A 10313-nucleotide genomic window follows, 5' to 3' on the forward strand; every position below is an offset into this window, starting at 1 on the left:
TATGGTTATAGATCTTCCTTGTTTTCCCATTCTATTCTGTTCTCTCTTACAAGTTCTGTTATTTATTATTGTGTTCTGTTAATGGATACCCTGCACCTGTCATTGTATTTAGTTTTCTCTGATTTTATTTCTCTTCATGGACCCCTTTTCTCTGAGTTACAGAAAAATATCTGATTTTTTTCATGTGTTTCTTTACATTTTTTCTGCAATATTCTTTCTGCTGTTGACTGCACCTACTGTAGTTTTACATTTTGCGGTTGTGACTTTTCAAATTTTATACTATTTCTCTTTCATGGCTACCTCTTCAAGTTTCTTGGATTCACTATCCCCAAAAATATTTTTGAGACTATGAATTAAAATTTTGGAAAGACTTTCTGCATTAATTCCACTTCACAAGAGAATATATGCTTCGTGAATGTGGTCCTGAAACTGCCCTCCTCAGTACCTATCTTTCAGGATGATACACTTACCCTGTTCACCTTCAAAGAGGGAGATGATTGAGGGTAAAGACAGTTTCCCCAAGAGAATGATCAGATTCTCAGATTTTGATCAGATCCAGAAAAAAGTAAAGGCTCAGTCATCTGCTGCACATCCCAGAACTACTGATAAAACAAAATATGCAGCCACCCTCTCCCCACAGCCTACTCTTTTGGCTTCTTCTCTCCAGTGTATAAGATATTTATATTTTTCCTAAATCTCTTCCTCTTACTCCCAGGGAAGTGGCTCTGGGGAGCTAAGCTTTGAGAAGTTTCCTTCCATCTAGTTCCATCTCAACTGTATCCATAAAACACTCCTCATTATTCAAATATGTCATCATTGCCCTTTCCACATTATGCACAATTTTCTTTATTTTTCCTTTATTTTTCTAATGAATTTTCAATGACAATTTAGCAAGGTTTGAAGCAAGGGAGGGATAAGTGACATCTGCACATGTCACCAATTCACTTTGAAACTAATATTTCCGATTAAACAAGATTTTAGACTTGGATTAATCAGAATATTTATTTCTCTTAATGTATGTGTGCATTTCAAACAAAGTACTTTGATTACCTTTTCTTGAGTGTTTTCATTCTTAACCGAAACTACTTGGAGTGACACACTATGCTGTCCGCAGTGCTCAAGAGTCTTCTAATCTGGGGTCCATGGAGCACAAGGAATTCCATGGGTTGCTTATTCATAAATTCTCCCTTAAAAAATGTATTCTATTTTCAGTGCATGTTTTTTATATACAAATGTACTGGAAATCAGTTCTAAAGCATTCAACAAATTCTTGGAAGGGCCCATGACTCAACAGTCTAGTGACCACTTTTGGAATATTGTTAATTTATACTTGAAATGGCTGTCATAAAATAAACTTTTAAATCCTCACTATGTACATCCCCTTCTCTGACTGCTTTTGGCTGTTCACAGAAACAGTGCCTTTTACCTCTAACTAGACAGAATTATATGTCCATCTTTCACTAGTCAGAGTGAGAAAGATCTGTATATCTCAATGGCCTTTTGGTTGCTAAATCTGAGTAGTAAAATGAAGAGGCTGCTCCCTAGGCAACCTTTTACTTCCCTGCTGCTTGTGAGATTCACTTGTATCACAATAGTTATAATCAATTAAGCTTTCCACTGCAAATGACGTTTCTGATCAAAGTACAGGAAGCTTTTTCTTTTAAAAAATGGATTTTTCAATTATTAAAATATATCTCATATAGTGCCGTGCATCACATAAATTCATCTCACCTCTCTTAAAACTTTAATTTTAGCAGAGCAAAGCTGCTTTTGGATCTTTTTCCAAAACAGAATTATTTCAATATTTGTACACAGTGAGTTTGCTAATCACGTATGTAAAATTCCTACAAGTGTTTGTGAGAATATTTGTACAAACCAAATTTATAGATCACCATCAAACTTATTGGAAAGGGGTTCTGTAGCATTCAGCAGATTCTCGAAAGTATCCTTGTCACAAAAGAGTTTAAGTAACACTGTACTTTATTGATACACCTTCAGAATATAGTTGATTTATATTTGTATAAATGGCTGAACAGTGCAATCATTTAAATTCTTTATTTTTTATGCTTTTCTCTGGTTCCTAGGCCTCAATCAAATCATTTAGAAGGAAAAAAATAGATAATCTCAACTCAGCTAATTATTATAGCCAATACAGTCAAGAATTTAATCTGTATGTTTTCTAAGATGAGTTGGCCAATATTTAAATAAGTACTCAAGCATTTAAATTCCTTTGGTTTAATACTATATTTATGTTTGTCACATAACAAACTTATACTGTGATAACCAACTTTAGTGAGAAATAAAGATATATTACTCATTTACTGCCAAAGTTGGATTTAAGTTGTTCAATGTTTAATTAAAATATTGTACATCATTATATTCCTATTTTAGTATTAGCAGTTTGTAAGTGACCATGGCCTTTTTTTCTCTCATCTTTTCTAGAAACAGTTAACACTGACTCAGAAAGATGTGGACACTCTCTGAGAATCTGAGGTTAGAAATTAGGTTTCAGCAGCTCCAAAAATCAACCCAGCCATGGTAATTTTAAAGATGATTCATCCCAGTGATTCCTCTTACTTAACGTTTAGCATGATTTCAGAAACACCGCTTGAGTAAAAGCAGAAATAATTTTATTGGATGTGTACTTGTTTATGTATATTTAGGAGGGAAAAACTAAACAAAGGTGCTCTACTTAAAGCAAAAGTCTGCTATTTCCAGGGTGACAGACAATAGCTTTTTAACAGTGCTTGAGTTTCAATTGAACTGCTCAGAATATTTAAAAGATAAGAGGAAATAATATGCCTAGCTCACTGAAAAGAGGCATTTACATAAGTAGATCATAATTATCCAAGTAAGACCTTGTTGCTGAGACGTGGGAGGGTTAATGATTATGATGATAATTAAAATGCAGAGGATTTGTAGAGCACTTATTTGCTTTCTAAAGAGCTCAGGGTACTTCTCATATATTCTATTCTTCTCATTGATCTCTGTGTGATAGCTATACAACAGTATGTTTAAATACCTCAGAATAATGGAAGGAAACATCTGACCTGTTATAACCATAAATGATTATAATCTTTTGGGTTTTGTCTCACCTGAAAGGCAGGACCTCCAATGACATAGCTTTTTGAAATATCACTTCAGGTCATCACAGCAAAACTGACTCTGAGGAAAGAGTGCCACCTACTGAATCAAATTGCCCAGATTCCCTCCAAGGGCTGGTCTCTCAGTTTTAGAATTGTCCTAACATGCTCAACTATAAGAAGTAATGGGATTGCTGCACCATGCATGAAATACTTATTATTTTTGTTTCCAGCTTCAGTCAGTTTATTTTAACAATCCACCCATCACATCTATAAATTAACCATTTCATTCAGAAACTTTCCATTTGTTTTGAAAACTAGTATACAAAGACTGAACAAATCTAATTTTGTTATTTAATGAAGGGAATTTCCAAAACAAATACCTGTCTTTTTTATTGTCGAAGTGGCCACAAGGGGGAGCTAGCATGCAACTTCTTATGGGGCAGGAAAGTTGAGGTTTCATAATTAATTGGACCCTTTTATTCCTGGCTAAGGCAGGAGAAGATACAAATATGCCATTTGAAATTTATGAAGCTCAAGATAATTTTTCTCAGAATTACATTTTGCACAATGCAATCCAACTCCCCCTTTTAATATATGCTAATACATTAGATATAATGTAACATTTTTTAGTCTGACAATTCCTGTTTCTGCATGGCCTAACTCTCAGGTACTCTACACACAATTACATGCACACAGTTTGTTTAAACCACACCAAATAATTTTCAACTGTAAAACTTAAATACAAAAATTTTAAATTACCTGAAATTTGTCTCAATATTTTATTTTATTTTTAATTTTTGTTTTTTTACTCTAGTACTTGGTAGTTTTATTAGTTTATTTATTTATTAAAAGACAAAAAAACAAAACAAATAGTGTATGCAATCAATTAAATTGTTGAAATCTTTAAGTGATTGCCTCACTGATTTTCCATCATTGGAAACACATACACAAATAAACACACAAAAAATGAGATGAGAATTAGTGATAAGAAAAGTCTGGAACATATTATCCGGCAGGAAAAAATATATATATGTTGCAAGCAGAAATATTTCTAGAATAACTTTTAATATTTTAAAATAAACATCCTGATATGTGTCCCAGTTCAAAAGTTGATCATTGGTGACTAATTTATGAGTGTTTCCTTCCGATTGACATATATTTATAATACATAGCACCAGTTGGAAATTTAGTTTATTTATTGTGTGAATTTCAAATTAATAGAACTTCCATGTTTTTGTAGGGTTAATCCTGTATTTAATTTTGACTGTTCATTGGGAACTCACTTCCTATGTGTGGGAGGAGGGAACATGTATATGAACATGTTATATTGTAACATAACATACATATCATATAGAAGGGACTTGAAATATATCATTTCCTGAGAAATATTTTCTAATAGCAAGATTTAATAATTTTAATAAAAATGAGAAAAAAATTAACATTTAATTTAATATACTGTTTATTTATGGATATAGTTTACACTTTTTCTTAGTTGTTATATAGGAGAAATTTAGTTCTCAAAAATATTTTTAATTATAAACCATTTCTCTTGAAACTTAAAAATTATAGTTAATTTACATTACTTTATTAAAATTCATATTTATCATAAAGGGGAAAGATATGTTTTAGTGATTGTCCTGTTAGTAGTGTGAGTTTGTCATTTGTTAAAAGGGGAATCTTTGATTAAAAGACAGCAGTTGGCTAATAGCTGTGTGTTAGAAGTGAGCCTCAAATATCTCTGAAAGACAATGGAGACTAGAACTAGCTGTGAATGAAACGCTATCCTTCACCTGTGGATTTAAATATGATATGGCAATCTTTGATACTTATTACATCTAAAACGTTTAGCTGTTAAAGTTATTTTTGAAAATTCTCTGTAAAATAAAAATCTATGAAATCAAGTAGTGAAATAATGGTAAAAATGACAGAAAAGGAAATAGTGGAGAGAGAATTTTTCAGTCATATAAACAGTGGCTGTGTTGAAAACATCAGCAACAGAAATTTCTCTTAGGAACTGTATCTTATTGAATTCAACAATACAACAAACAGGACAAATTTTGGAAGAATGTTATAACTACTACCATTCTGGCTACATACATAAACTCTCGGGGCTACATGCATGAACTCTTGGAACTACAACTACAGCTAGTCAATCTGAATTTTAAAAAGTCTCTCAGAGACAAAATTAAATACCTTATATAACAAAAAAAAGTCATAAAATAGCATTTTAAGATTATTAATGATATTCAATTATTGATTTAATGTAATAGCATTAATCAGCCTTTATCAGTCTATAAAATAGACCTTAATACTTCTCTGTTTGAAGCTGTTCCAACATAATCAGTTTATTTTAAAACTCACCTAGAATAGCATAATATCCTATTAATGAAATAATGTTATGTTTATATGAGTATTTCTCAGTACTTTTTCTCAATGAGTGTGCATATATTTATATTTTGATGGAATCACACAAGATTTTTGGATGTTCAATATATGTATAATAATAAAGGAATAATATAATTTTGGTTTAAGGTTGAGACTATCATTTGTAATTACAACTCATGATTATCAACCAATCTTTTCTTAGAAATATGAGATTCTAGGTATCGTGAGCTACACTCAACTCTGTGGTCTTCTGGATTACTCAGCTAGAACGCTTATGTCCATAGCCTTCTATGGTATAAAAAACAATAGGATCTTTGAACTGTTTAACAATATTTATATCATCTCTTTTTTAAAAAATTGAGCTCAATATTTTAAGAATAGTTTTAAAAAATTATTCAAAAATGGTATCTTAAACAGAAAAATTGTTTGGGGAAAAATAGAATATAAGAAAGGGTTACAAATTAGGAGTGATTACAGTTTTAAAATTTGTATCTGGCTAAAGGGAAGTCAAACAATTGGAAGCTGATTTCATTTCCTTTACAAATGAAATAGGGATGAGACATAAAGATTAAAATTACTTATTGTGGGTACATGTCGATCTTTAACAACAGAACTCAATACTTCAAATTAATATATGAGTAAGGTATCTAATATGTAGTAGTAGTTCTGTTTTGCTCCCCTTGGCTGAAACCCTGGGGTATTCACCATAATCATGGTAGTTCTCTCTATATACACTAGGGGGAGGTGTTACAATTACTCTGGAGGGGTGGTGGGCAAATTGGTGTCTAATGAGTATGTGTTTCATATCTCTCACTGGTCTCTTCTTAGACACTGTGGTTTTCCCCTCGTTTGCATAACAGCACTTCCAATTAAGAATAATCAATAAGCCATATTAACCTTTCCTTGGAAGTTTTTCATCCTTTTGTTTTTGCTTTATTGTAAACCTCAAGTAAGGATGTTTTATGAATTTCCTTGAATTAGTATGTATTGCAAAAATAAAAATCATAGATTTTTCATATTTAAAAAATAATGAGGAGCTTCCCTGGTTGCGCAGTGGTTAAGAATCTGCCTGCCAATGCAGGGGACACGGGTTCCAGCCCTCATCCAGGAAGATCCCACATACCGCGGAGCAACTAAGTGTGTACGCCACAACTACTGAGCCCATGTGCCACAGCTACTGAAGCCCGAGGGCCTAGAGCCCGTGCTCTGCAGGAGAAGCTACCGCAATGAGAAGCCCCTGCTCCCGCAACTAGAGAAAGCCCATGCGCAGCAACGAAGACGCAACACAGCCAAAAATAAATTTTAAAAATTTTAAAGTAATGATTAAAAATGAGTGTGCATTCTCTACTCTTGATTTAAGTTAACGGCTGCTTTTAAAGCCTCTACACTTCAGATTTCAAGGTACATGCATTAGAACAGAGATACTAGCCCCTTCCTGAGAAATGTAACGGTGAGGTTTCATGCAACGGTGCGGTTAGGCACCCACTCAGCAAAATAATCCAGATGTCAACAAAGCTGTAGCTCCCCAGTTTAGCAAAAGTGTGTGCATGACAAACTATTTTTAAAAATATAAAGACAGTTTAGGATTTGAAAGTCTGGCTGTAAAGAGCACTTCTTTGAATTTTTAAACTGTTAAAGATAATCTCTTAAGGGAGTGGCGAATTTTGGATCCAGATCACACTGCAAATTCAGACTGTACGTTATCTCATTGAATCCTTTGGGAAATAAATAGCTCCTTTACCTGAATCTTTAAGCAATTATCCCAACAACAATCATCAGAACTTTCTTGTAATTGGTCTGGATTTGATTTTCTTTGAATTTTGAATGATTTATGTTACAGACTTATACCTTAGTCATTCACAAGTTATAAATGGCAACTTTACGTCAGTATTTATGAATTGCGATCAATACTCTAGCAATCAAAACACTCACCTTTTCTATTTCAATGCTTCAATTTTCTTTGGCGTTCTTTCCCAGAACGGCTGGATCACGAACAGTCATCACTTGTGGATGTTTGTGATAATAGTTTGGGGAGAAAGAATCTCTGAGATTAAGAACTGCAGAAGTAGATGAATCAGGAGTCTCTCTCTCTCTCTCTCTCTCTCTCTCTTTCTCTCTCTCTCTCTCTCTCTCTCTCTCTCTTTGTGTGTATGTGTGTGTGTGTGCGTGTGGTGGTAGTGGTATTACTTAGAAAGCATGAATCTTTTTTTTTCTTTCTTTCTTTATTAAGGTGCATTATCAGTAACTACCAAGTTAGAAAGGATGAATCTTAACAGATCTCCCACTGATCGGTATTCACGGTTATGGTTCAGTTTCTACGCAAAGAAGCTTTGGCAAACGTGGTCATCAACACTTATTTGGTCTTAAGGATATAACATTCAAATTTCCATATGGACCTTTAATAATAATGTCGAGGTAAACAAAACCCCTCGAGAACTATTATGAGTGCGTGTATGGATGTCCGCTTTACTTTAAATCTGGGCTGAGAATGCTGGAGACTGAAAACGGTAAAGCTCTAAGTATTATTTAGCCAGATTTGAGTTTTAACAAGCTACAAAGCTTTAATTGACCGTAAGCCTTTCTCCTTAGGTGTGAGGCGCTTTTCCTCTGGGGAGACACGGTCTCTCTTTCACTGGGCTTTTGCTTTCTTCTGAAACACTATATAATCAAGTGACTTTCCTTGCCGCGGTGCCTGGGGACAGCTGATTTTTCTCCGAGGATAAAGAAAGTTACATATTGATTGCTGTTGCTCGCGGTGTGTTGGCACTAGCGCGGGGAAGAAGCGGGCGCGCTAGCTCTCGCATTTACACACACGCACTGAAATACACAACACACACACCCCGCCTCAGAAACACACACACACCCCACGTACATACACACACATCCCTCTGCACCTCATTTAGATGGGTCCATGCGCAGGCAGAAGATCTGCGCCTCCCTTGGTGTGAATGAGTGTATGGTGCGCGCGCGCGCGCGCGTGTGTGTGTGTGTGTGTGTGTGTGTGTGTGTGTGTGTGTATACAGAAACCCATCAGGAAAACCGCAGCTACCCTATTCTGCAAGCTCGCTGCGATTCCGGTTTCCGTGTACACCGGATAAAACAATAAATAAATCGCTGCCAGACTTTTTTTTTTTTTTTTTAATTCTCTCTTTTCCAGAGGAAGACGGTGGAGGCGTTTCTCCCGGTAGTTAAAGACTCAGGAGACCCTGCGGCGAGGCCCTGGGCAAAGCCGCCACAGGACACACGGGGCTCGGCTAGCCCGGCTGGTCTCCCACATAACTGATCTAATCAATGGCTCTGAAGCACTGAGGCTCCGGGCTCCGCCCCCTCCAGTCTCTCCTCCGCCTTCCATTGGGCGCGGGCCGAGGAGGCAGAGTCTTGCTCCTCGCGCGGATTGGCTGGCAGGAAATCAGTATCAATGTTTAAGCGGCGGCGTGAGGTGAATAGACTCAGTCAGCAAGAGACGCTGGGGAGAAAGCAGGGACTGCGAGCCCCGCGGATGCAGCAGCGCGGAGGGCGGCTGGGGAGACGCTACTCCAACTGTTGAATTTTCACCTTTCATTTCCACCGATGCTTTGCTTGCGGAGATGGATATATTTGCTTTGAAATCCGCACGTCTTTCGCAGGCTGTGAGCTGATCGTGACAGGCACCAGACTGAGAGACCACCCGTGACAAAAAAGGAGGACCCCCCCAAAAAAAAAACAAAAAAGCAAAATCCTCCACAACGGACTGCACAATTAACTACGCACACCGGTGTTGGACTTTGTGAATAGAGAACATTGAGAGGAAAATCGTGTAATATGATGCGGGGCTAATCTGTGAACAGTCACTGTAATCCAGAATTTTTTTTTTTTTTCCCCCAAGACTCTGAAAGATTTGGGGGTTCCTTACGCCTAACAAAAAGGGAAGTTTTTTTGTCGTTGTTTTGTTTTGTTTTTGTTTTTAAATAAATACACCTTGCAAAACAGACGCCTTGCTATCCAGAGCCTCGGACTCCGGCAGAAAGAGGTAGAGTAAAAGTGCTGCTGGATTCAGCTTCACCTCCTTCCTTCCTTCCCTCCCTTTCTCTCGCTTTTTCTTTTTCTCCAAAACATGAATCTGGCTTTTCTTTCTGTAGAGTGAGTCAGAGAAAGCGTTAGGAAGAAGCCACAACTAATGTCTGTGAAGGGAGGACGATGAGGCGAGAGTGAATACGATTCGTTCCGCTACTTCTGACTCATCCGGCAGATCGGAACACCTGCATTTCTGGATGTGTCATTCCCGTTTGTCGAGGCGCCTCGACAACCCGAAATAGTGTGTAGACAGACCCGTGCCTAGCATCCCCTGGGCTGTAGCTACCCGGGGAGGGCTCCCCTGGCTAGACCGCCACGGCCGCAGCTCCTCGCCCGCTGCCCTCGCTAGTCGCCCAGAGAGACTGCGAGAGCGAGACTGCAGAATGCATCACGCCAAACCTTGATGCGTTCCTTTCATCCAGCCCACTCCTCCTACTATAGAAAAAATTGAAGAAAGAAAAAAAAAAAAAAAGCCCGCACTTTATTCGCTTCAAATATTCACCACTTTAATTCCTCGCCAAGGTTTTCCTTTCTAGATGAAGAGACCTGGGAGGCAGGGCCATTGGAAGGAGATGCTGAATAGAAAGAAAAGAGAGGCACTTGACAGCCCAGCCCTGTGAATGCAGAGACTGTTTTCCTTCTAGCGAAAGACAGGGAGAGTGTGTGTGCGAGGACTGGGAGGGTGACTCCCCCTTCTTTTTTATTCCGCCTCTCCCTTCCCCTTCAAATCTGCACATCCAACCATGAGTTGCCTGTTGATTTCCTTTCGCCTGGGAAGAAAAGCAAACT

The 10313-nt window shown here is 37.1% G+C and overlaps 1 long non-coding RNA gene across 1 annotated transcript; it reads left to right on the forward strand.

Moving 5' to 3' along the window:
• Window positions 1–8923: 8923 nt before the first annotated feature.
• On the forward strand, window positions 8924–9977 carry LOC136137834 (uncharacterized). The gene is made up of 2 exons (XR_010656745.1): window positions 8924–9480; window positions 9590–9977. It is a non-coding gene; the product is annotated as an uncharacterized lncRNA (long non-coding RNA).
• Window positions 9978–10313: the final 336 nt, after the last annotated feature.

This window comes from Phocoena phocoena, chromosome 18, assembly GCF_963924675.1.
Source record: "Phocoena phocoena chromosome 18, mPhoPho1.1, whole genome shotgun sequence".
Taxonomy (NCBI): Eukaryota; Metazoa; Chordata; class Mammalia; order Artiodactyla; family Phocoenidae; genus Phocoena; species Phocoena phocoena.